Raw genomic sequence first — 25834 nt, 5'->3', positions numbered from 1 at the left:
GGGGACGGGATAAATACTTGAACTGAAATAAATTGCAGGGATATAGGGAAAGAGCGGAGGAGTGGGACTAACTGGATTGCTCTTCGAAAGAGCCGGCACAGACTCGATGGGCCGAATGGCCTCCTTCTGTGCTATTCTGTGATTCTATGAATACAGAGAGACAATGTCCCTTTAAATATCGAGGTGTTACGCTGAGGGAAGGAGACACATTGTCCCTTTAGTTACAAAGGAGAAGACAAAAAGATCGCAGACTCTTTAACTGACACCAATACTCCGAGGGAAGAGGATGTGACGGTCGATGTCCCTTTAACTGGGCCGCACATGCCTGTGATTAAAGGCATCGGAAACAGTGGAATCGACCCACCGCAGTCACACTGTGGACACTCTGGTGTGTCAGCGGGTGGGATACACCAGGGAATCCCTTTCCACACACTGAGGTTGTCTCTAATGATCGGGAGTCCCAGGGTTTCGGATACCAGATAATCAAGCTCACAAGAACACAAATTGTGTCTCCAGACTTTATTAAGAGCGCTGCATAACACAGATCGGGTGATAATTCCCTCAATCTGGAGAATAGAAGTACAGTGGATTCACGCGCGATCTTCTCGAGTCTGTTCCAACTGACAACGGCTTAAGTGGCCTGTTCTTATACACAAGCTTGGTTACTGCTCAGGAAATGGGATTGTTTGGACCCGTCTGTTGACCGCCTCCTGAACTCCTGCTAATTCAGGGAATTTAGTCCATCTGTGACCAGACTATAACCACAAGCCCGTCCAGTTATCACACCTATACGGTCCATGAGGTTATTATTCGATTCACACCCAGACGTTGTGCCTTCACTTGTCTGGCACTTCATCCCATAACACGGGTACAGGGGCTCAGTAATGTTTCATTCATCAGAAAAAGACAAAGTACAACATATTGGTCAGCTTAACAGAATCTCATCATATTTATGTGGCTATAAATATAAAAGGCACTAAGAAATCCAGTAGTGAATTCAGGAGAAAAATCTTTACACAGAGAGTGGTAGAATGGGGAACTTGTTACCACAAGGAGTAGTTGCGGTGAACAGCACAGATGCATTTAACGGGAAGCCACACAAGGGAGAAAGGAATGGGAGGATGTGTTGATCGGGTTAATTGAAGTAGGGTGGGTGTGGGGCATAAACACTGACATGGACCAGTTGGGTCGAATGGCCTGTTTCTGTGCTGTACATTCCATGGAACACCATGAACAGTCAATCGAAGGGAATCATCAGCACAACAGTCTTAAATATTAAACAGCAGTACAAGATTTATAAAACATTCATCCATTCCATGTTCATGTCGCCCCAGCTTACTACAGGGCCCTGCACTACAGATCAGTGTGAACTCGCTGGTGTCCCTTCAGATTCCCGGAGCTTTTAAAGCTCATCCCACAGACAGAACATGTAAATGGTCTCTGATCGGAGTGAACTTGCTGGTGTTGCTTCAGATCCCCAGAGGTTTTAAAGCTCTTCCCACAGTCAGAACAGTTAAATGGTCTCTCATCAGTGTGAACTTGCTGGTGTCTCAACAGGTTGGCTGACAGAGTGAATCCCTTCCCACACACGGAGCAGGTGAATGGCCTCTTCCCAGTGTGAACTCGCTGGTGTCCGTTCAGATTCCTGGAGCTTGTAAAGCTCATCCCACAGACAGAACATGTAAATGGTCTCTGATCGGAGTGAACTTGCTGGTGTTGCTTCAGATCCCCAGAGATTTTAAAGCTCTTACCACAGACAGAACATTTAAATGGTCTCGCATCACTGTGAACAAGCTGGTGTTGCTTCAGATTCCCGGAGCTTTTAAAGCTCTTCCCACAGTCAGAACAGTTAAATGGTCTCTCATCAGTGTGAACTTGCTGGTGTCTGAACAGGTTGGCTGACAGAGTGAATCCCTTCCCACACACGGAGCAGGTGAATGGGCTCTCATCAGTGTGAACCCGCTGGTGTGTCAACAGGTGCGATGACAGAGTGAATCCCTTCCCACACACGGAGCAGGTGAATGGCCTCTTCCCAGTGTGAACTCGCTGGTGTCCGTTCAGATTCCTGGAGCTTGTAAAGCTCATCCCACAGACAGAACATGTAAATGGTCTCTGATCGGAGTGAACTTGCTGGTGTTGCTTCAGATCCCCAGAGGTTTTAAAGCTCTTCCCACAGGCAGAACATTTAAATGGTCTCGCATCACTGTGAACAAGCTGGTGTTGCTTCAGATCCCGAGAGGTTTTAAAGCTCTTCCCACAGGCAGAACATGTAAATGGTCTCTCATCAGTGTGAACTCGCTGGTGTCCGTTCAGATCCCCAGAGCTTTTAAAACTCTTCCCACAGGCAGGACATGTAAATGGTCTCTCATCAGTGTGTACTCGCTGGTGTAACGTCAGTTCCGTGGAGCTTTTAAAGCTCTTCCCACAGGCAGAACATGTAAATGGTCTCTCCCCGGTGTGAACTCGCTGGTGTGTCAGTAGGTTGGATGACTGAGTGAATCCCTTCCCACACACGGAGCAGGTGAACGGCCTCTTTCCTGCTCTCTCCAGCTGGTGTCCCTTCAGCTCCTGGGACCTTTTAAAGCTTTTCCCACAGTCAGAGTGCTTCACCGGTCTCTCCCCAGTGTGAACTCGCTGGTGTGCCAGCAGATTCGAGGACCGAGTAAATCTCTTCGCACACACGAAGCAGGTGAACAGAATCTCTCCTGCTCTCTCCAGCTGGTGTCTCTTCAGATCCTGGGACCTTTTAAATCTCTTCCCACAGTCAGAACATTTAATTGGTCTCTCATCACTGTAAACAAGCTGGTGTCTCAGGAGGGTGGCAGAATGAGAGAATCGCTTCAAAAACACGGAGCAGGTCAACGGTCTCACATCGGTGTCGACAAGCTGGTGTCTCAGCAGCACGGAGGGTGCAATTAATCCCATCCCACACACGGAGCGGGTTAAAGGTCTCTCATTGGTGTGGACAAGCTGCTGTCTCAGCAGCACGGAGGGTGCAATTAATCCCTGCCCACACACGGAGCGGGTTAAAGGTCTCTCCCTCGTGTGATCTTGCTGGTGTATCATCGGAGCGGATGGCTGAGTGAATCCCTTCTGGAACACGGGGCCGGTGAACGGGCTCTCCCCAATCTGTAGCCACTGGTGTCGCTTCAGGTGCTTGTAGATCTTGAAGCTCTTCCCACACTCAGAACATTTAAAAGGTCTCTCATCAGTGTGAACTCTGGTTCACTGGTGTGCCAGCAGATTGGAGGACCGATTGCATCAGGTCCTGAGGAATCCTGTAACTCTGTCAGATCTTGACGTGATGTTAGGTCTCAGCCTCCTGTCTGTAAAGGCTCCACTTCTAAAACCCTGTGAAAGGAGTGTAGAAAGGGGTAAGAGGGAGAATGTGGTCTCCATTTTTTTAATATAATCATTCATAGAAACATAGAAGATAGGAGCAGGAGTCGGCCATTCGGCCGCTCGAGCCTGCTCCGCCATTCTATTGATCCCTTTAGCCTTCACGGGATGTGGGCGTCGCTGGCAACACCAGCATTTATTGCCCATCTCTAGTTGCCCTTGAGAAGGTGGTGGCGAGCCGCCGCCTTGAACCACTGCAGTCCGTGTGGTGAAGGTGCTCCCACAGTGCGGTTACACTTCTTTGCAGTGGTTTGGTACAACTGAGGGGCTTGCTAGGCCGCTTCAGAGGGCAGTGAAGAGACAACCACATTGCTGTGAGTGTGAAGTCACTTATAAGCCAGTCAGATTAGTGAACCAGATGGGTTTTTAACGACGGTTTCATGGTCACCATTACGAGCCTTTTAATTCCAGATTTATTTAATTAACTGAATTTAAGTTCTGCAGCTGCCGTGCTGGGATTACATGGAAACTTAGAATATAGGAGCTGGAGTAGGCCATTCAGCCCCTCGAGCCTGCTCCGCCATTCAATGAGATCATGGCTGATCATCCAAATTCAGTACCCTGTCCCTGCCTTCTCCCCATATCCCTTGATCCCTTTAGCGTTAAGAAATATATCTAAGTCCTTCTTGAATATATTTAATGAATTGTTAAATATATTCAAGAAGGAGTTAGATATAGTTTTCACTTGAACTCAATTCTCCAGATCACTAGTCCAGGCCTCTGGAGAACTAGTCCAGTAACATAACCACTATGGTACGATACCTGTACTCATGTCCCCCTTTTCCCAGCCCAGGGGCAGTGAAGCTGATTTTCAGGCCCCAGCTGCTGCACAGGTTGGTTGAAAGGATCAGCAGTAATGGCGGCTACAATACCCACAAACCCCCGCGCTCCAGAAAGCGCTCCGGCTGCCGCGCTGAGTTGTGGCTGACCCCACGCATGCGCCCCATGGCCCCGCCCTCTCCTGCTCCACAGGCGCCCGGCCTGCACCGCGCATGCTCAGCACACACCCTGGGCCCCTGTCAATCATCCTCCCCCCGTGCCTGCGCGCTGGGCCCCTGAGCTCCAGGCTGCCGCGCGGGGCTTTCTTTGTAAAGTCGGTGTTGGTGAAGAGCCACAATCAGTGAGGGAAAGTGAGTTTTCCCCCAGATCCGATTGAGATCAGAGGAGGGGAGAGAATAAAGGGGAATCCAAACCTGAGAGTACGCGGATCCGGGCCCCGAGCGGAGCTTCTCCAATTTGGCGGAGTGCACCCGTAAGACAAAGGTCCTCTACCAACCTGCCCCCGCTGCGCAGTGCTGCCCCCCGATTATCAAAATCCACGACAAGGCCTTGGACAACGTGGACCACTTTCCATACCTCGGGAGCCTACTGTCAACAAGGGCAGACATCGACAACAAAGTCCAACACCGCCTTCAGTGTGCCAGTGCAGCCTTCGGTCGCCTGAGGAAGAGAGTGTTTGAAGACCAGGACCTCAAACCTGGCACTAAGCTCATGGTCTACAGAGCAGTAGTGATACCCGCCCTCCTGTATGCCTCAGAGACATGGACCATGTACAGCAGGCACCTCAAAGCAAAAAATAAACCCTTTTCAATTTAATTTAAAATAAGACAATACTTTAGAAAATATGATTAAATATAAAATAAATATTCACAACCTCTGCCTTTTTACTCCAGACACGCCCCTCCTCCAGCATTCATCTGTGTGAAAGGCTTAGAGGGTGCGGAATTCTTAAAGTGCATCCAGGAGAGCTTTTTGAGCCAGCATGTAGAAAGTCCTACAAGAGAGGGGGTGGTACTGGACCTAATTCTAGGGAATGTAGCTGGGCGTGTGGTAGAAGTATTAGTAGGAGAGCATTTTGGTGACAGTGACCATAATTCGGTGAGATTTAAGGTAGTCATGGAAAAGGACAAAGATGGACCAGAAATAAAGGTTCTAAATTGGGGGAAGGCCGATTTTAATATGATAAGGCAGGATCTGGCCAAAGTGGACTGGGATCAGCTACTTGTAGGAAAATCCACATCGGGGCAATGGGAGTCTTTCAGAAAGAAAATAGAGAGAGTACAATGGCAACATGTTCCCGTAAAGGTCAAGGGTGGGACCAACAAGCCCAGGGAACCCTGGATGTCAAGGGACATACAAGAATGGATTAGGAAAAAAAGGGAGGCTTTTGGCAGATACAAAGGACTAAAAACAGTGGAAGCCCTAGAGGAGCATAGAAAGTGCAGGGGGGTACTTAAAAAAGAAATTCGGAGAGCGAAGAGGGGGCATGAAATAACACTGGCGAGCAAAATAAAGTTTAAGTATATTAAGGGCAAGAGGATAACCAGGGAAAGAGTAGGGCTCATTAGGGACCAAAGTGGCAATCTGTGTGTAGAGCCAGAAGATGTGGGTGAGGTTTTAAATGAATATTTTGCATCTGTGTTCACTATGGAGAAGGACGATGTAGGCATAGAAATCAGGCAGGGGGATTGTGATATACTTAAACAAATTAGTATTGCGAGAGAGGAGGTACTAGTGGTTTTAGTGGGCTTAAAGTGGATAAATCCCCAGGCCCAGACAAGATGTATCCCAGGCTGCTGTGTGAGGCAAGGGAGGAGATTGCAGGGGCTCTGACACAAATTTTCAGAACCTCTCTGGCCACAGTGGAGGTGCCAGAGGACTGGAGGACAGCTAACGTAGTACCATTATTCAACAAGGGTAGTAGGGATAAACCAGGAAATTACAAGCCAGTGAGCCTAACATCAGTGGTAGGGAAATTATTGGAAAAAATTCTGAGAGACAGAATTAGTCTCCACTTGGAGAGGCAAGGGTTAATCAAGGATAGTCAGCATGGCTTTGTCAGGGAGAGATCATGTCTAACCAATTTGATTGAATTTTTCGAGGGGGTGATTAGGTGTGTGGATGAGGGTCGTGCAGTTGATGTAGTCTACATGGACTTCAGTAAGGCTATTGACAAAGTCCCACATGGGAGATTGGTCAAGAAGGTAAGAGCCCATGGGATCCAGGGCAATTTGGCACATTGGATCCAAAATTGGCTTAGTGGCAGGAAGCAGAGGGTGATGGTCGAAGGTTGTTTTTGTGACTGGAAGCCTGTGTCCAGTGGTGTACCGCAGGGATCGGTGCTGGGTCCTTTGCTGTTTGTAGTGTACATTAATGGTTTAGATATGAATGTAGGAGGTATGATCAGTAAGTTCGCAGATGACACAAAAATTGGTGGATTGGTAAATAGCGAGGAGGGAAGCCTCAGGCCACAGGCCGATATAGACAGATTGGTCAGATGGGCAGAACAGTGGCAAATGGAATTTAACCCTAAAAAGTGTGAGATGATGCATTTTGGGAGGACTAACAAGGGAATACACGATGAATGGTAGGACCCCAGGAAGGACAGAGGATCAGAGGGACCTTGGTGTGCATGTACATAGATCCCTGAAGGCAGCAGGACAGGTAGATAAGGTGGTTAAAAAGGCATATGGGATACTTGCCTTCCTTAGCCGAGGCATAGAATATAAGAGTAGGGAAGTTATGATGAAGGTGTACAGAATGCTAGTTAGGCCACAGCTGGAATACTGTGTGCAGTTATGGTCGCCACAATATAGGAAGGATGTGATTGCATTGGAGAGGGTGCAGAGGAGATTCACCAGGATGTTTCCTGGGCTGGAGCGCTTCAGCTATGAGGAGAGACTGGACAGGCTGGGGTTGTTTTCCTTAGAGCAGAGAAGGCTGAGGGGGGACCTGATTGAGGTGTACAAAATTATGAGGGGCATAGATAGGGTAGATAGAAAGGAACTTTTCCCCTTAGTAGAGGGGTCAATAACCAGGGGGCATAGTTTCGAGGTAAGGGGCAGGAGGTTTAGAGGGGATTTGAGGAAAAACTTTTTCACCCAGAGGGTGGTTGGAATCTGGAACTCACTGCCTGAAAGGGTGGTAGAGGCAGGAACCCTCACAACATTCAAGAAGCATTTAGATGAGCACTTGAAGCGCCATAGCATACAAGGCTACGGACCAAGTGCTGGAAAATGGGATTAGAATAGACAGGGCTTGATGGCCGGCGTGGACACGATGGGCCGAAGGGCCTCTTTCTGTGCTGTATAACTCTATGACTCTAACTCTGAGCCGAAGTTCCTCGAGTTGCAGACACTTCTGGTCGCCACACTTTAGGAAGGATGTGAAGGCCCTTGAGAGGGTGCAGAGGAGATTTACCAGAATGGTTCTGGGGATGGGGGATCTTAGCTACAAGGACAGGTTGGAGAAGCTGGATTTGTTTTCATTAGGGCAAAGGAGGTTGAGGGGTGATTTGACAGAGGTGTACAAGATTATGACGGGTTTGGATAGGCTAGGCGGGGAAAGGCTGTGCCCACTAGTTGATGGTACAAGGACTAGGGGACACAGATTTAAGGTTTTGGACAAGAGATACAGGGGGGATGTGAGGGAAAACTTTTTTACGCAGTGAGTGGTTAGGACCTGGAACTCGCTGCCGATGGAAGTGGTGGAAGCGGAGACACTCAATGTTTTCAAGGGGAGACTGGATAGGCACTTGGGGGAAATAAACTTGCAGGGCTACGGGGATAGAGCGGGGAATGGGACTGACTGGATTGCTCTACAGAGAGCCGGCACGGACTCGATGGGCCGAATGGCCTCCTTCTGTGCCTCTATGACTCTGCGGTTGCTGTGGATCACACTGGGGTCCACCAGCTCCCACGTGCTACAGCTGCAACACATCACCTGCCCCGCCATCTCTATTGTATTTTATTTAACTAATTAGGTTTTCAAGTTTTGAAATACCCAATTGTCCATTAATAGTTTTTAATCTAGGTAATAACCTTGTTTAATTTATTACATTTAGTTTTATGCTTTAGATCTTTACTGTAACTTCGCCCACAGTCCTAATTAAACCCTAGTTGTTTATATTTTTTCACGTATCAAGCAGCACCTCTTACCCCCACCTCATCGAATTCGCTCACTCACCCAATTCCCGAGTTAAGTACTCTGTAGAAGCAGTACTCCGTAGAACTGGACTCCATGCTACTTACCTCCCAAACATTTCTCCTTCCACACTCAAAAGGCCGATGAATTTCAGGTCCTGACGAATGGAGTGACTCTCTGAGATCTCGATGTGAAGTTTGGTTTGAGTTTCCCCATCTGTCAATCCTGCCCTTCTCACAGCCGGTGAAAGGAGTTTCCAAAAGCCATCACAGAGAGTCCAGGACAGAAATTGACAACATTCTCCCCCAGCAACAATTCTCCTGTCCTCACCCAATCACGTTCCCTTAGCAACAAGGTATTGAAACTTCTTTTATCCATTCTCGCAAAATATTACACACAGGTGTCTTCAACCAATCTCGCTCCCCAGCAACAACTCCCCGGTCCGCACAGGATACTAGTTTGGCAACATAAAATGATATGGAACCTTCCAGAACTTTGGGCACTTTTTAATGGTTAATTACAAAATGGGCAGTTTTGCAGCTACCAATTACTGTAACTCATCAATACACACAATTCTGATTCATCGACTCTGCATTATAGAATAGTAGAATTACATTAATACATCCAAAGGGCTTCCAGCAAATAGTTTGCAGAAGGCTGCACCACTGAATAAATGTGAAATATTTAGTGTTTCCCACATTCAATAACTGTTCATTTTATTTTGCCTCATTTGAACACATTAATCTGACTGGCTGAAGGGCACTGATGTAATTTGATTGGAGGCCTTCTATCAATTATCTTGCCTACCCTCAATCTGGCAAGAAACTACTTAAAAATGTCGACTATTCCTCAATTCAATTAATGTCAAGCACAATGGTATTAATGGGAACAGACACAAACAGTTAATTCCTGCCCCTTGCCCACCACAACAGCACTTAGACATACTATGGGGAATCCTCATGGGACAAAGATGGAAGCTTTGTGAATTTAACACAAAATGAGGGCAGCGAATGTTGTAAAGCCTAAGGGGGAATTACAGGTTGTGTCCCGAGCTGAGCCGCCCCCTCTTAAGCTGAGTTTATTTAGTCTTGTTTCTTATTTACAAGTTCACTTCTTACAATACATTCTTTAATTCTTTATGTTGCTGCTTTAAGCTATATAATTTTCACCCTAACAGATATGTACTTGAAGTGCCGTAACCTACAAGGCTGCGGACCAAGTGCTGGAAAGTGGGATTAGGGTGGATAGCTCTTTGTCGGCTGGCACGGACAAGATGGGCCGAATCGCCTCCTTCTTTGCTGCAAATTTCTATGATTCTATGATTCATTGATCATCCCATTCCCAAGCTGACTCTGTGTTAACACCTCAGACGAGCCGTCCCACGTAGGGTGACTCCCTCATACTGTTCTCCCGGTTACAGAACCAGTTTGTCTCTCTCAGGAATGCCCAAGGCTCTGTTGTCTGGGCACCAACTCACTCGTGACCTCACATGTTGCAACAAGTCTGCTGCCTGAGCAGTTTGCAGTGTTATTAGGTCTGTGGGTCTCTTAGCAACCACCTCCCTTATCTAGGCAAAGGGCTCATCTCCTGACTTTGGGTGTTATCGTTCCAAACTGCAGCATTCTCCGTCTTTTAGCTTCAATCTGTCTCTGTCCACCCAGTGACAACACTGAGCTCCTCCCTCCAACCACTGACACTCGCCCTCTTGCTGAGAAAGAAAGACTTGCATTTATATAGTGCCTTTCACAACCTCAGGACGTCCCAGAGTGCTTTACAGCCAATGAAGTACTTCTGAAGTGTAGTCACTGTTGTAATGTAGGAAACGTAGCAGCCAATTGGCGCACAGCAAGCTCCCACAAACAGCAATGTGACAATGACCAGATAATCTATTTCAGTGATGTTGATTGAGGGATAAATATTGGCCCCAGGACACCGGGGAGAACTCCCCTGCTCTTCTTCAATGTAGTGCCATGGGATCTTTTACGTCCACCTGAAAGAGCAGACGGGGGCCTCGGTTTAACATCTCATCCGAAAGACGGCACCTCTGACAGTGCAGCACTCCCTCAGTACTGGAGTGTCAGCCTAGATTTTTATGCTCAAGTCTCTGGACTGGGACTTGAACCCACGACCTTCTGACTCAGAGGTGAGAGTGCTGCCCACTGAGCTAAAGTGCCTGGAGCTAAGCCAGCTGGGATACTTGACATAGGATGACATCGGATATACGGCACAGAAACAGGCCATTCGGCCCAACCAGTCCATGCCGGTGTTTATGCTCCACTCGAGCCTCCTCCCGTCTTTCCTCATCTAAATCTATCAGCATAACCCTCGATTCCCTTCTCCCTCATATGCTTGTCTAGCCTCCCCTTAAATGCATCGATACTATTCGCTTCAACCACTCCCTGTGGCAGCGAGTTCCACATTCTCACCACTCTCTGGGTAAAGAAGTTTCTTCTGAATTCCCTATTGGATTTCTTGGTGACTATCTTATATTGAGGCCTCTAGTTATGCTCTTCCCCACAAGTGAAAACATTCTCTCTGTATCCACTCTATCAACATTTTTCATAATTTTAAAGACCTCTATTAGGTCACCCCTCAGCCTTCTGTTTTCAAGAGAAAAGAGACCCAGCCTGTTCATCCTTTCCTGATATGTATACCCTCGCATTTCTGGTATCATCCTTGTAAATCTTCTCTGCACCCTCTCCAGTGCCTCTATATCCTTTTTATAATATGGCGACCAGAACTGTACGCAGTACTCTAAGTGTGGTCTAACCAAGGTTCAATACAGGTTTAGCATAACTTCACTACTTTTCAATTCTATCCCTCTAGAAATAAACCCTAGTGCTTGGTTTGCTTTTTTATGGCCTTGCTAACCTGTGTCGCAACTTTTAGTGATTTGTGTATTTGTACTCCGAGATCCCTTTGTTCCTCTACCCCACCTAGACTCGCACCCCCCAAGTGATAAGTGACCTCCCCATTCTTCCTACCAAAATGTAATACCTCACATTTATCTGTTCAGCCTTGGTCACTCTGCAAAAACTCTGAAATGTTTAATAATGAAATCAGGGAGTCAAAAAGCTCAGGTGAGGCAGTTTAAAAAGACAGTCCCTGACCAGAGATTGCTGGATGCTGACACTTGGTGCTCACGAGGATAGAATGTCCCATTCCCCAGGCACAGACATCCAGCACCTCGATCACAGCAACAATTCACAAAACACTTGCAATATAACTTGGAGCAGAGACGGTTAAGTGGAGCTGTGATCGAGGTGCTCAAAATTATGAGCGGTTTTGATCGAGCAAACAAGGAGAAGCTGTTGTCACTGGCAGGAGGGTCGGTAACGAGAGGACACAGATTTCAGATCATTGGCAAAATAATCTAGAGAGGAAATGAGGAGACTTTTTTTACACAGCGAATTGTGATGATCTGGAATGCACTGCCTGAATGGGAGGTGGAAGCAGATTCAATAGTAACTTTCAAAAGGGAATTGGATATATACTAGAAGCAGAAATTTGCAGGGCTGTGGGGAAAGAGCAGGGCAGTGGGACTAATTGCATCGCTCTTTCAGAGAGCCGGCACCAGCACGATGGGCCGAAAGGCATCCCACTGTGCTCTATGATTCTATAACATCAGCTTCTCTCTGCCCACTAGCACTGAGAGAACAGGGAATAATCTTTAAATCCAGCCCAGTTATTGGGGGCTCTTAACATTAACAAGCCCCAGTTGCCTGAATTAACATGGTTCAGTCCTGGATGTGATTAAAGGCATCGGAAACAGTGGAATCGACCCACCGCAGTCACAATGTGGACACTCTGGTGTGTCAGCGGGTGGGATACACCAGGGAATCCCTTTCCACACACTGAGGTTGACTCTAATGATCGGGAGTCCCAGGGTTTCAGATACCAGATAATCAAGCTCACAAGAACACAAATTGTCTCTCCAGGCTTTATTAAGAGCGCTGCATAACACAGATCAGGTGATAATGCCCTCAATCTGGAGAATAGAAGTACAGTGGATTCACGCGCGACCTTAAGAACATAAGAAATAGGAGCAGGAGTAGGCCAATCGGCCCCTCGAGCCTGCTCCGCCATTCAATAAGATCATGGCTGATCTGATCCTAACCGCCAATCGACTATCACAGAACCATCTCCTGAATCTAACAGAATTAGGAGCAGGATCAGGCTACACGGCCCCACTCCGCTACCCACAGGGCCATGACCGATCCGAACCTAGACTCATGTCCAAATTCCTGCCCGCTCCCCATAACCCTTTATTCCCTTTACTTCTAGGAAACTGTCTATTTCTGTTTTAAATTTATGTAATGATGTAGCTTCTACAGCTTTTTGGGGCAGCATATTCCATGGACCTACCACCCTCTGAGTGAAGTAGTTCCTCCTCATCTCAGTTTTGAAAGAGCAGCCCCTTATTCGAAGACTATGCCCCCTAGTTCTAGTTTCACCCATCATCGGGAACATCCTCCCCGCATCCACCCGATCCAACCCCTTCACAATCTTATATGTTTCAATAAGATCGCCTCTCATTCTTCTGAACTCCAATGAGTAGAGTCCCAATCTACTCAACCTCTCCTCATATGTCCATCCCCTCATCCCCGGGATTAACCGAGTGAACCTTCTTTGTACTGACTCGAGAGCAAGTATGTCTTTTCTTAAGTATGGACACCAAAACTGTATGCAGTATTCCAGGTGCGGTCTCACCAATACCTTGTACAACTGAAGCAATACCTCCCTATTTTTATATTCTATCCCCCTAGCAATGAAAGCCAACATTCCATTGGCCTTCTTAATCACTTGGTGCACCTGCATACTAACCTTTTGAGTTTCGTGCACCAGGACCCCCAGATCCCTTTGTACTCCAGTACTTTCCAGTTTCTTGCCATTAAGATAATAACTTGCTCTACGATTTTTCCTGCCAAAGTGCATAACCTCACACTTTCCAGTATTGTATTCCATCTGCCAAATCTCTGCCCACTTACTTAGCCTGTCTATGTCCCCTTGCAGGTTTTTTATGTCCTCCTCACTCACTACTTTTCCTCCCATCTTAGTATCATCTGCAAACTTTGATATGTTACACTCGGTCCCCTCCTCCAATTCGTTAATATAGATTGTAAAGAGTTGGAGACCCAGCACTGAACCCTGTGGAACACCACTAGTTACTGATTGCCAGTCCGAGAATGAACCATTCATCCCAACTCTCTGCCTTCTGTTAGATAGCCAATCCTCTATCCATGCCAGAATATTACCCCCAATCCCGTGATTTTTTATCTTAAGCAATAATCCTTAGTGTGGCACCTTGTCAAATGCCTTTTGGAAGTCTAAATACACTACGTCCACTGGTTCACCTTTATCCACCCTATATGTTACTTCCTCAAAGAACTCCAGCAAATTTGTCAAACATGACTTCCCCTTCATAAAACCATGCTGACTTTGTCCTATTAAATTATGATTATCCAAATGTCCTGTTACTGTCTCCTTAATAATGGACTCCAATATTTTACCTACCACAGATGTTAGGCTATAGTTTCCAGCCTTCCGTCTACTGCCCTTTTTAAATAAGGGCGTTACATTAGCAGTTTTCCAGTCTGCCGGGACCTTTGCGGAGTCCAGGGAGTTTTGGAAAATTATTACCAATGCATCCACAATCCCTACCACCACTTCCCTCAAGACCCTAGGATGTAAGCCATCAGGTCCAGGTGATTTATCCGCCTTGAGTCCCATTATTTTACCGAGTACCACTTCCTTAGTGATTTTGATCGTGTTTAGCTCCTTCCCCCCTATAGCCCCCTGTTTGTCCAGTGTTGGGATATTCTTAGTGTCTTCTACTGTAAAGACTGATACAAAATTTTCATTCAGTGTTTTTGCCATCTCCATATTTCCCACCATTAATTTCCCGGTCTCATCCTCTAAGGGACCAACATTTACTTTAGCCACCCTTTTTCTTTTTATATAACTATAAAAACTCTTACTATCTGTTTTTATATTTTTTGCTAATTTACTTTCATAATCTATCTTCCCTTTCTTAATCAATCTTTTTGTTATTTTTTGCTGTCTTTTAAAGTTTTCTCAATCCTCGATCCTCCCACTAGATTTGGCTACCTTATATGCCCTTGTTTTTAGTCGAATACTATCCTTAATTTTGTTACTTATCCATGGATGGCTGTCTTTTCTTTTACACCCTTTTCTTCTCAGTGGAATATATATTTTTTGGAAGTTGTAAAATAACTCCTTAAATGTACACCACTGATCATGTACCGTCTTACCCTTTAATCTATTTTCCCAATCCACTCTACTCAATTCCGCTCTCATACCTTCATAGTCTCCTTTATTCAAGCTTAGCACACTTCTTTGAGATCCAACCTTCTCACCCTCTAATTGAATATGGAATTCAACCATGTTATGGTCACTCATTCCAAGGGGATCCTTTACTAGGACATTTTCTAGGTCCTTTACTAGGACCTTCTCGAGTCTGTTCCAACTGACAATGGCTTAAGTGGCCTGTTCTTATACACAAGCTTGGTTACCGCTCAGGAAATGGGATTGTTTGGACCCGTCTGTTGACCGCCTCCTGAACTCCTGCTAATTCAGGGAATTTAGTCCATCTGTGACCAGACTATAACCAGAAGACCGTCGGGTTATCACAACTATACGGTCCGTGAGGTTAATATTAGATTCAAACCCAGACGTTGTGCCTTCACTTGTCTGGCACTTCATCCCATAACACGGGTACAGGGGCTCAGTAATGTTTCATCCATCAGAAAAAGACAAAGTACAACAACATACTGGTCAGCTTAACAGAATCTCATCATATTTAAGGGGCCATCAATATAAAATAGTCTCTGACAGATCAAGTAGGGAATTCAGGAGAAATGTCTTTACCTAGAGAGTGGTGAGAATGGGGAACTCACTACCACAGGGAGTAGTTGAGGTGAACAGCACAGATGGATTTATGGGGAAGCCACACAAGGGAGAAAGGAATGGGAGGATGTGTTGATCGGGTTAATTGAAGTAGGGTGGGTGTGGAGCATAAACACTGGCATGGACCAGTTGGGCCGAATGGCCTGTTTCTGTGCTGTACATTCTATGGAACACCATGAACAGTCAAACAAAGGGAATCATCAGCACAACAGTCTTAAAGATTAAACAGCAGTACAAGAATTTATAAAACATTCAGCCATTCCATGTTCATGTCGCCCCAGCTACAGAACAGTGTGAACTCGTTGGTGTCTCAGCAGGTGGGATGACTGAGTGAATCCCTTCCCACACACAGAGCAGGTGAAAGGCCTTTCATTAGTGTGAACTCGCTGGTGTGTCAGCAGGTGGGATGAATGAGTGAATCCCTTCCCACACACAGAGCAGGTGAACGGCCTCTCCCCAGTGTGAACTCGCTGGTGTGTCAGCAGGTGGGATGACTGAGTGAATCCCTTCCCACACACAGAGCAGGTGAAAGGCCTCTCCCCAGTGTGAACTCGCTGGTGTGTCAGCAGGTGGGATAACTGAGTGAATCCCTTCCCACACACAGAGCAGGTGAACGACCTCTCCCCAGTGTGAACTCGCTGGTGTGTCAGCAGGTGGGATGACTGAGTGAATCCCTTCCCACACACAGAGCAGGTGAAAGGCCTTTCATTAGTGTGACCTCGCTGGTGTCTCAGCAGGTGGGATGACTGAGTGAATCCCTTCCCACACACAGAGCAGGTGAACGGCCTCTCCCCAGTGTGAACTCGCTGGTGTGGCAGCAGGTGGGATGACTGAGTGAATCCCTTCCCACACACAGAGCAGGTGAAAGGCCGCTCCCCGGTGTGAACTTGTTGGTGTTCTAGCAGTGTTGAGGACCGAGTGAATCCTTGCCCACACACGGAGCAGGTGAACAGTCGCTCCCCAGTGTGAACTCGCTGGTGTGCCGTCAAATGTCCAGAGCGTTTAAAGCTCTTCCCACAGTCAGAACATTTAAATAGTCTCTCATCAGTGTGAGCTCGCTGGTGTTCTTTCAGATCCCCAGAGCTTTTAAAGCTCTTCCCACAGTCAGAACACTTAAATGGTCTCTCATCAGTGTGAACTTGCTGGTGTGGCAGCAGGTGGGATGACTGAGTGAATCCCATCCCACACGCAGCAGGTGAATGGCCTCTTTCCTGCTCTCTCCAGCTGGTGTCCCTTCAGCTTCTGGGAGATTTTAAAGCTTTTCCCACAGTCAGAATGTTTCACCAGCCTCTCCCCAGTGTGAACTCGCTGGTGTGCCAGCAGATTCGAGGACCGAGTGAATTCCTTCCCACACACTGAGCAGGTGAACATAATCTCTCCTGCTCTCTCCAGCTGGTGCCTGTTCAGGTCCTGGGACCTTTTAAATCTCTTCCCACACTCAGAACATTTAAAAGGTCTCTCATTAGTGTGAACTCGCTGGTGTGCCAGCAGATTGGAGGAGCGACTGAATCAGGTCCTGATGAATCGAGTGACTGTCTGATCTTGAAGTGATGTTTGGTCTGAGCTTCCTGTCTGTAAATGCTCCACTTCTAAAACCCTGTAAAAGAAGTGTAGAAAGGGGTAAGAGGGAGAATGTTGCCTCATGTCCCCCTTTCCCAGCCCAGGGGCAGTGAAGCTGATTTTCAGGCCCCAGCTGCTGCACAGGTTACATACGAACATACGAATTAGGAGCAGGAGTAGGCCACTCGGCCCCTCGAGCCTGCTCCGCCATTCAATAAGATCATGGCTGATCTGATTACTCCACATTCCCACCTACACCCGATAACCTTTCACCCCTTGCTTATCAAGAATCTATCTACCTCTGCCTTAAAAATATTCAAAGACTCTGCTTCCACCGCCCTCTGAGGAAGAGAGTTCCAAAGACTCACGACCCTCTGTGAGAAAAGATTTCTCCTCATCTCTGTCTTAAATGGGCGACCCCTTATTTTTAAACAGTGACCCCTAGTTCTAGATTCTCCCACAAGAGGAAACATCCTCTCCACATCCACCCTGTCCAGACCCCTCAGGATCTTCTGTTTCAATCAAGTCACCTCTTACTCTTCTAAACTCCAGCAGATACAAGCCTAGCCTGTCCAACCTTTCCTCATAAGACAACCCGCCCATTCCAGGTATTAGTCTAGTAAACCTTCTCTGAACTGCTTCCAACGCATTTACATCCTTCCTTAAATAAGGAGACCAATACTGTACACAGTGCTCCAGATGTGGTCTCACCAATGCCCTGTAGAACTGAAGCATAACCTCCCTACTTTTGTATTCAGTTTCCCTTGCAATAAACAATAACACGCTATTAGCTTTCCTGATTACTTGTTGTACCTGAACACTAACCTTTTGCGATTCATGCATTAGGACACCCAGATCCCTCTGCATCTCAGAGCTCTGCAATCTCTCACCATTTAGATAATATGCTTCTTTTTTATACTTCCTGCCAAAATGGACAACTTCACATTTTCCCCACATTATACTCCATTTGCCAGATCTTTACCCACTCACTTAACTGATCTATATCCCTATGTAGCCTCCTTATGTCCTCTTCACAATTTACTTTCCTACCTATCTTTGTGTCATCAGCAAATTTAGCAACCATGCCTTCGGTCCCTTCATCCAAGTCATTTACATAAATTGTAAAAAGTTGAGGCCCCAGCACTGATCCCTGTGGCACACCACTCGTTACATCTTGCCATCCAGAAAATGACCCATTTATGCCGACTCTCTGTTTCCTGTTAGCTAGCCAATCTTCTAGCCATGCCAACATGTTACCCCGTACAACATGAGCTTTTATTTTCCGCAATAGTCTTTGATGTGGCACCTTATCAAATGCCTTCTGGAAATCTAAGTACAGTACATCCACCAGTTCCCCTTTATCCACAGCACATGTTACTTCCTCAAAGAACTCCAGTAAATTGGTTAAACATGATTTCCCTTTCACAAAACCATGTTGACTCTGCCTGATTACCTTGAACTTTTCCAAGTGCCCTGCTATAACGTCTTTAATAATAGCTTCTAACATCTTCCCGATGACAGATGTTAAGCTAACTGGCCTGTAGTTTCCTGCTTTCTGTCTCCCTCCCTTTTTGAATGAAGGAGTTACATTCGCTATTTTCCAACCTAATGGAACCATCCCCAAATCTAGGGAATTTTGGAAAATTTAAACCAACGCATCAACTATCTCACTAGCCACTTCTTTTAAGACCCTAGGATGAAGTCCATCAGGCCCCGGGGACTTGTCAGCCCACAGCTCCAACAATTTGCTCAGTACCACTTCCCGGGTGATTGTAATTTTCTTGAGTTCCTCCCTCCCTTCCATTTCCTGATTTACAGCTATTTCTGGGATGTTACTTGAATCCTCTATAGTGAAGACCGATGCAAAATACCTGTTCAATTCAACTGCCATCTCCTTATTTTCCATTATTAATTCCCCAGACTCACTTTCTGTAGGACCAATGCTCACTTTGTTAACTCTTTTCTTTTTAAATATCTATAGAAACTCTTACTATCTGTGTTTATATTTCTAGCTAGCTTTCTCTGGTACTCTCATTTTTCTCTCCTTATTAATCTTTTAGTCATTCTTTGCTGTTTTTTATATTCTGTCCAATCTTCTGACCTGCCACCCATCTTTGCACAATTATATGCTTTTTCTTTAAGTTTAATACTATCATTAACTTTTTTAGCTAACCACGGATGGTGGGTCCTCCCCTTGGAAATTTTCTTTCTCGTTGGAATGTATCTATTCTGTGTATTCTGAAATATCCCCTTAAATGTCTGCCACTGCAACTCTATTGACCTATCCCTTAACCTAATTTGCCAGTTCACTTTAGCTAGCTCTGCTTTCATGCCCTCATAATTGCCCTTATTTAAGTTTAAAATACTAGTCTTGGACCCACTCGTCTCTCCCTCAAACTGAATGTAAAATTCAATCATATTATGATCGCTGCTACCTAGGGGCGCCTTCACTATGAGGTCATTCATTAATCCTATCTCACTGCACAATACCAGGTCTAGTATAGCCTGCTCTCTGGTTGGTTCCAGAACGTGATGTTCTAAGAAACATTCTATGAACTCCTCATCTAGGTTACCTTTGCCCATCTGATTTTTCCTGTTTATATGTAGATTAAAATCCCCCATGATTATTGCCATACCTTTCTGACAAGCTCCCATTATTTCTTCCTTTATACTCCATCCTACCATGTGATTACTGTTAGGGGGCCTGTACACCACTCCCACAAGTGACTTCTTGCCTTTATCATTTCTCATCTTAACACGCAGGTGCAGCAAGCAATTAGGAAAGCAAATGGTACGTTAGTCTTTATTACAAAAGGATTGTAGGGACTTAAGGCGGATAAATCCCCCAGACCTGATGGCCTACATCCTAGGGTCTTGAGAGAAGTGGCGGTAGGGATTGTGGGTGCATTGGTGATTATTTTCCAGAACTCCCTGGACTCAGGAAAGGTCCCGGCAGATTGGAAAACTGCTAATGTAACACCCTTATTTAAGAAGGGAAGTAGACAAAAAGCTGGAAACTATAGACCAGTTAGCCTAACATCTGTGGTTGGCAAAATGTTGGAGTCCATTATTAAGGAAACAGTAACAGAGCATTTGGATAAACATAATTTAATAGGACAGAGTCAGCATGGTTTTATGAAGGGGAAGTCATGTTTGACAAATTTGCTCGAATTCTTTGAGGATGTAACATACAGGGTGGATAAAGGGGAACCAGTGGATGTGGTGTATTTGGACTTCCAAAAGGCATTTGACAAGGTTCCACACAAAAGATTACTGATCAAGATAAGAAATCACGGGATTGGGGGTAATATACTGGCATGGGTGGAAGATTGGCTATCTAACAGAAAACAAAGAGTTGGGATAAATGGTTCATTCTCGGGCTGGCAATCAGTAACTAGTGGTGTTCCGCAGGGGTCAGTGCTGGGACCCCAACTCTTTACAATCTATATTAACGATTTGGAGGAAGGGACCGAGTGCAACATATCCAAGTTTTCCGACGATACAAAGATGGGAGGGAAAGCAATGAGTGAGGATGACATAAAAAACCTGCAAAAGGACATAGACAGACTAAGTGAGTGGGCAGAGATTTGGCAGATGCAATATAATGTTGGAAAGTGTGAGGTTATGCACTTTGGCAGAAAAAAATCAAAGAGGAAGTTATTATCTAAATGGAGAGAAACTGCAAAGTGCTACAGTACAAAGGGATCTGGGGGTCTGGTGCATGAAACACAAAAAGTTAGTATGCAGGTGCAGCAGGTGATCAGGAAAGCCAATGGAATCTTGGCTTTTATTGCAAGGGGGATGGAGTATAAAAACAGGTAAGTCTTGCTGCAGTTATACAGGGTATTGGCGAGGCCACACCTGGAATACTGCGTGCAGTTTTGGTTTCCATATTTAAGAAAAGATATACTTACTCTCGAGGCGGTTCAGAGAAGGTTCACTCGGTTGATTCCGGAGATGAGGGGGTTGACGTATGAGGAAAGGTTGAGTAGGTTGGGACTCTACTCATTGGAGTTCAGAAGAATGAGAGGCGATCTTATCGAAACATATAAGATTGTGAGGGGGCTTGATCGGGTGGATGCGGTGAGGATGTTTCCACTGATGGGTGAGACTAGAACTAGGGGGCATAATCTAAGAATAAGGGGCTGCCCTTTCAAAACTGAGATGAGGAGAAACTTCTTCACTCAGAGGGTAGTAAATCTATGGAATTTGCTACCTCAGAGAGCTGTGGAAGCTGCAACATTAAATAAATTTAAAATGGAGATAGACAGTTTCCTAGCAGATAAGGGAATTAGGGGTTACGGGGAGAGGGCAGGGAAGTGGACGTGAGTCTAGATTCAGATCAGCCATGATCCTATTGAATGGCGGAGCAGGCCCGAGGGGCCGTATGGCCTACTCCTGCTTCTTATGATTGGAGTATAAAAGAGTAAAGAAGTCTCACTGCAATTATACAGGGCCTTGGTGAGACCACACCTAATAATAATAATAATCATAATCAACTTTATTGTCATTGTTAGTGCACAAGTGTAGTACAACGAAATGTAGGCTTGCGGCTCCCGAGAGTGTACATTTAGATTAAGACATTTAAACATTCAACATACATTTGGCTTGTAATACATTAACATAAACATAAACATTATAAAGTGCATTGGCAGATGTGCAGGCTTTAGAGTTTATTTGTGGAGTTCAGTAGGATGACAGCCCTGGGAAAGAAGCTGTTCCTAAATCTGGTCGTACGGGTGCGAATGCATCTGTAGCATCTCCCAGATGGCAGGAGGGCGAACAGACTGTGGCTGGGGTGGGTAGGGTCTTTGATGATGGTCTGTGACCTCCGTAAACAGCGTTTCTGGTATATGTGCTCTATGGTCGGTAGCCGGGTGCCGGTAATGCATTGGGCAGTTTTGACTACCCGCTGCAGGGCTTTCCGGTCATAGGAGCTACAGCTGCCATACCATACTGTGATACAGTTCATCAGGATGCTCTCTATTGTGCAGTGGTAAAAGTTAGAGAGGATCAGGGGTGACAGGTTACATCCCTTCAGCCTCCTTAGGAAATATAGGCGCTGCTGGGCCTTCTTCACCAGAGAGGAGGTATTGAGGGACCAGGAGAGGTCTTCCGTGATGTGGACTCCGAGTAACTTAAAGCTGTCCACCCTTTCCACCACAGCCCCATGAATGTGGATGGGGGTGTGACTTCCGCCTTTAGACTTCCTGAAGTCCACAATGATTTCTTTGGTTTTCCTGATGTTAAGGGCCAGGTTGTTATCGGCGCACCACTTCACGAGATGCTGGACCTCCTCCCTGTAGGCTGACTCAACGTTGTTGGTGATCTGGCCCACTACCGTGGTATCATCCGCAAACTTGATGATGGTGTTGGAACCATGAACAGCCACACAGTCGTGGGTGAAGAGGGAGTAGAGGAGGGGGCTCAGCACACACCCTTGTGGGGTATTGTGTACAGTTTTGGTCTCCTTACCTAAGGAAGGATATACTTGCCTTAGAGGGAGTGCAACAAAGGTTCACCAGACTGATTCCTGGGATGGGGGATTGTCCTATGAGGAGAGATTGAGTAGACTGGGCCTATATTCCCATGAATTTTGAAGAATGAGAGGTGATGTCATTGAAACATCTACAATTCTTACAGGGCTTGACAGGGTAGATGCTGGGAGACTGTTTCCCCTGGCTGGGGAGTCTAGAACCAGGGGTCGCAGTCTCAGAATAAGGGGTCGGCCATTTAGGACTGAGATGAGGAGAAATTTCTTCACTCAGAGGGTGGTGAATCTTTGGAATTCTCTGCCCCAGAGGGCTGTGGAGGCTCAGTCATTGAGTATAATCAAGGCTGAGATCGATAGATTTTTGGACTCATGGGGAATCAAGGGATATGGGGATCGGGCGGGAAGGTGGAGATGAGGTAGAAGATCAGCCATGATCTTATTGAATGGCGGAGCAGGCTCGAAGGGCCGAATGGCCTGCTCCTACTTCTTATGTTCTTAAGAAAGCTGTTTGCTATAGCCTGCTGCACCACAACAAACACACAGAGGATTTCGGTTATGTGGAGAGACTGGAGAAGCTGGGATTGTTCTCCTTGGAGCAGAGAAGGAGCAGCGGAGATTTAATAGAGGTGTTCAGAACAGGAAGGGTTTTGATAGAGTAAATAGGAGCATGGGAACAGGAGGAGGCCATTCAGCCCCTCCAGCCTGTTCTGTCATTCAATGAGATCATAGCCGATCTGTGTCTTAACTCCACCCACCTGCCTTGGCTCCATATCCCTTTGCTCCCTTGTCTAACAAAAATCTATCGCGCTGGGATTTAAAATGATTAATTGAGCTGGCATCGACTGCTTTCTGTGGGAGAGGGTTCCACACTTCTACCACCCTTTGTGTGAAGAAGTGTTTCCCAACTTCTCTTCCGAATGGCCTGGCTCTGATTTTAAGGTGATGTCCCCTTGTCCTCGACTGCCCCACTGGCGGAAAAAGTTTCTCTCTATCTACTCTACCAATTCCTTTCAAAATCCTAACATCCTCAATCACTCCTTAACCTTCTAGATTCCAGGGAACACAAGCCTAGTTTATGTAATCTCTCCTCATAATCTAACCCTTGGAGCCCGGGTAACATTCTGGTGAATCTGTGCTGCACTCCTTCCAAAGCCAATATATCCTTTCTGAGGTACGGTGCCCAGAACTGTACGCAGTGCTCCAGGGAGTTAATGTGCGTAGGTCCCTGAAGGTGGCGGGACATATTGAGAGTGGTTAACAAAGCATATGGGATCTTGGGCTTCATAAATAGAGGTATTGAGTACAAAAGTAGAGAAGTTATGCTGAACCTTTATAAAGTGCTGGTTAGGCCACAACTGGAGTATTGCGTCCAGTTCTGGTCACCACACTTTAGGAAGGATGTGAAGGCCCTTGAGAGGGTGCAGAGGAGATTTACCAGAATGGTTCCGGGGATGGGGGATCTTAGCTACAAGGACAGGTTGGAGAAGCTGGATTTGTTTTTATTAGAGCAAAGGAGGTTGAGGGGTGATTTGACAAGATTATGGCGGGTTTGGATAGGCTAGACGGGGAAAGGCTGTTCCCACTAGTTGACGGTACAAGGACTAGGGGACACAGATTTAAGGTTTTGGGCAAGAGATACAGGGGGGATGTGAGGAAAAACTTTTTTACGCAGCGAATGGTGATGACCTGGAACTCGCTGCCGACGGAAGTGGTGGAAGCGGAGACACTCAATGTTTTCAAGGGGAGACTGGATAGGCACTTGAGGGAAATAAACTTGCAGGGCTACAGGGATAGAGCGGGGGAATGGGACTGACTGGATTGCTCTACAGAGAGCCGGCACGGACTCGATGGGCCGAATGGCCTCCTGTTGTACTGTTATGACTCTCTGGGGTCAAACCAGGGCTTTCTTTAGCTGTAGCTTATAAGGAGAAACTGTTTCCAGTGGCAGGAGGGTCGGTAACCAGAGGACACAGATATAAGGTCATTGACAAAAGAACCAGAGGCGAGGTGAGGAGAATTTTATTGACGCAGCGAGTTGTTGTGATCTGGAATGCGCTGCCTGAAAGGGCGGTGGAAGCAGAGTCAATAATAACATTCACTGGGGAATTGGATAAATACTTGAAGGGGAAACATTTTCAGGGCTATGGGGACAGAGCAGGGGAGTGGGACTAAATGGAGAGCTCTTTCAAAGAGCCAGCACAGGCACGATGGGCTGAATGGCCTCCTTCTGTGCTGTATGATTCTAGGAGCCACTCCTAGAGTGGAGTGGTGTCCGCAGGGATCACTTGGCAGAAAATTGGGAGGAGGTGGTTCACACGCAGACAGCACCTGATTTCGAGACGCTGTCCTTTTAAAATTGGTCCTCCACAGGCAAGGAGGGACTCGGTCCCTTTAATGAATAGCACTTTGAAAAGAAGAGTCCCTGTCCCTTTAAGAGCCCTCTGCCCACCACTCCCACCTTTTTCTTAAAGTCTTTGAAATTAATAATAAAAGTTCATGCAGAAAAAATGAGTGTGTGTCTGACTGTATTTTAGTGAGTATCTGTGTCTGTCTGACTGTATGTGTGTGTGTCTGTGTAGAATAGCATCATAGAATGATACAGCACAGAAGGAGGCCATTCAGCCCATCGTGCCTGTGCCGGCTCTTTGAAAGAGCGATCCAATTAATCCCACTCCCCCTGCTCTTTCCTGTATGCTTTTTTAACAGCCTTCTCAACTTGTCCTGCCACCTTCTAAGATTTGTGTACATACACCCCGAGGCCTCTGTTCCTGCACCCTCTTTAAAACTGGACCATTTAGTTTATATTGCCTCTCCTCATTCTTCCTACCAAAATGAATCACTTCACACTTCTCTACATTAAATTTAATCTGCCATGTTTCTGCCCATTTCACCAGTCTGGCTACATCCTCCTGAAGTCTGTTACTATCCTCATTGTTTGCTACATTTCCGAGTTTCGTGTCATCTGTAAATTTTGAAATTCTGCCCTGCATCCCCAAGTCCAGGTCATTAATATATATCAAAAAAAGCAGTGGTCCAAATCAATGTTCATGTTAAGTTGCGCGGCCACGCAGCGGTCTGGAGGTCCCGCGCAGCTGGCTCACCGCCGTATAAATGGAATAAACGTGCATGCGCGGAAATTTGAATGGGCCATGCAGCCCGTGAAAGGGGCGATGCACCTCCAAAAAAAAGAGGGAACATTGGTCCTAATACCGACCCCTGGGGAACATCACTGTTTAACCTCCCTCCAGTCTGAAAAGAAACCGTTCACCACTACTCTCTGCTTTCTGTCCCTTGGCAGAAAATTGGGAGGGGGCGAGTGCAAACAGCACCTGATTTCTCGCTAAGCACTCACTGGAGCAGGGGATTAGCCCTACTTTAAATGTCAGTCTCTTACATATACATTAATAAAAAGGGAGACGCTGTCCCTTTAAAATCGGTCATCCACGGGGACGCGGTCCCTTTAAAAAAAATCTCATAGAAAAAGAGCGCCTGTCCCTTTAAGAGAACCCCCACCACTCCCATATTTCTCTT

At 46.2% G+C, this 25834-nt stretch overlaps 1 pseudogene; it reads right to left on the bottom strand.

Annotated features, from left to right (window-relative positions):
- Positions 1–15528: 15528 nt before the first annotated feature.
- The window catches only part of LOC147083059 (uncharacterized), a 58462-nt pseudogene continuing 48156 nt past the window's right edge, over positions 15529–25834 (bottom strand).

Source organism: Somniosus microcephalus, unplaced genomic scaffold, assembly GCF_052327205.1.
Source record: "Somniosus microcephalus isolate GS21.2 unplaced genomic scaffold, FLI_Smic_1.0 scaffold108, whole genome shotgun sequence".
Lineage (NCBI taxonomy): Eukaryota > Metazoa > Chordata > Chondrichthyes > Squaliformes > Somniosidae > Somniosus > Somniosus microcephalus.
Note: the sequence above shows the minus strand (reverse complement) of the source record. Positions and strands in the feature narration are given on the sequence as shown.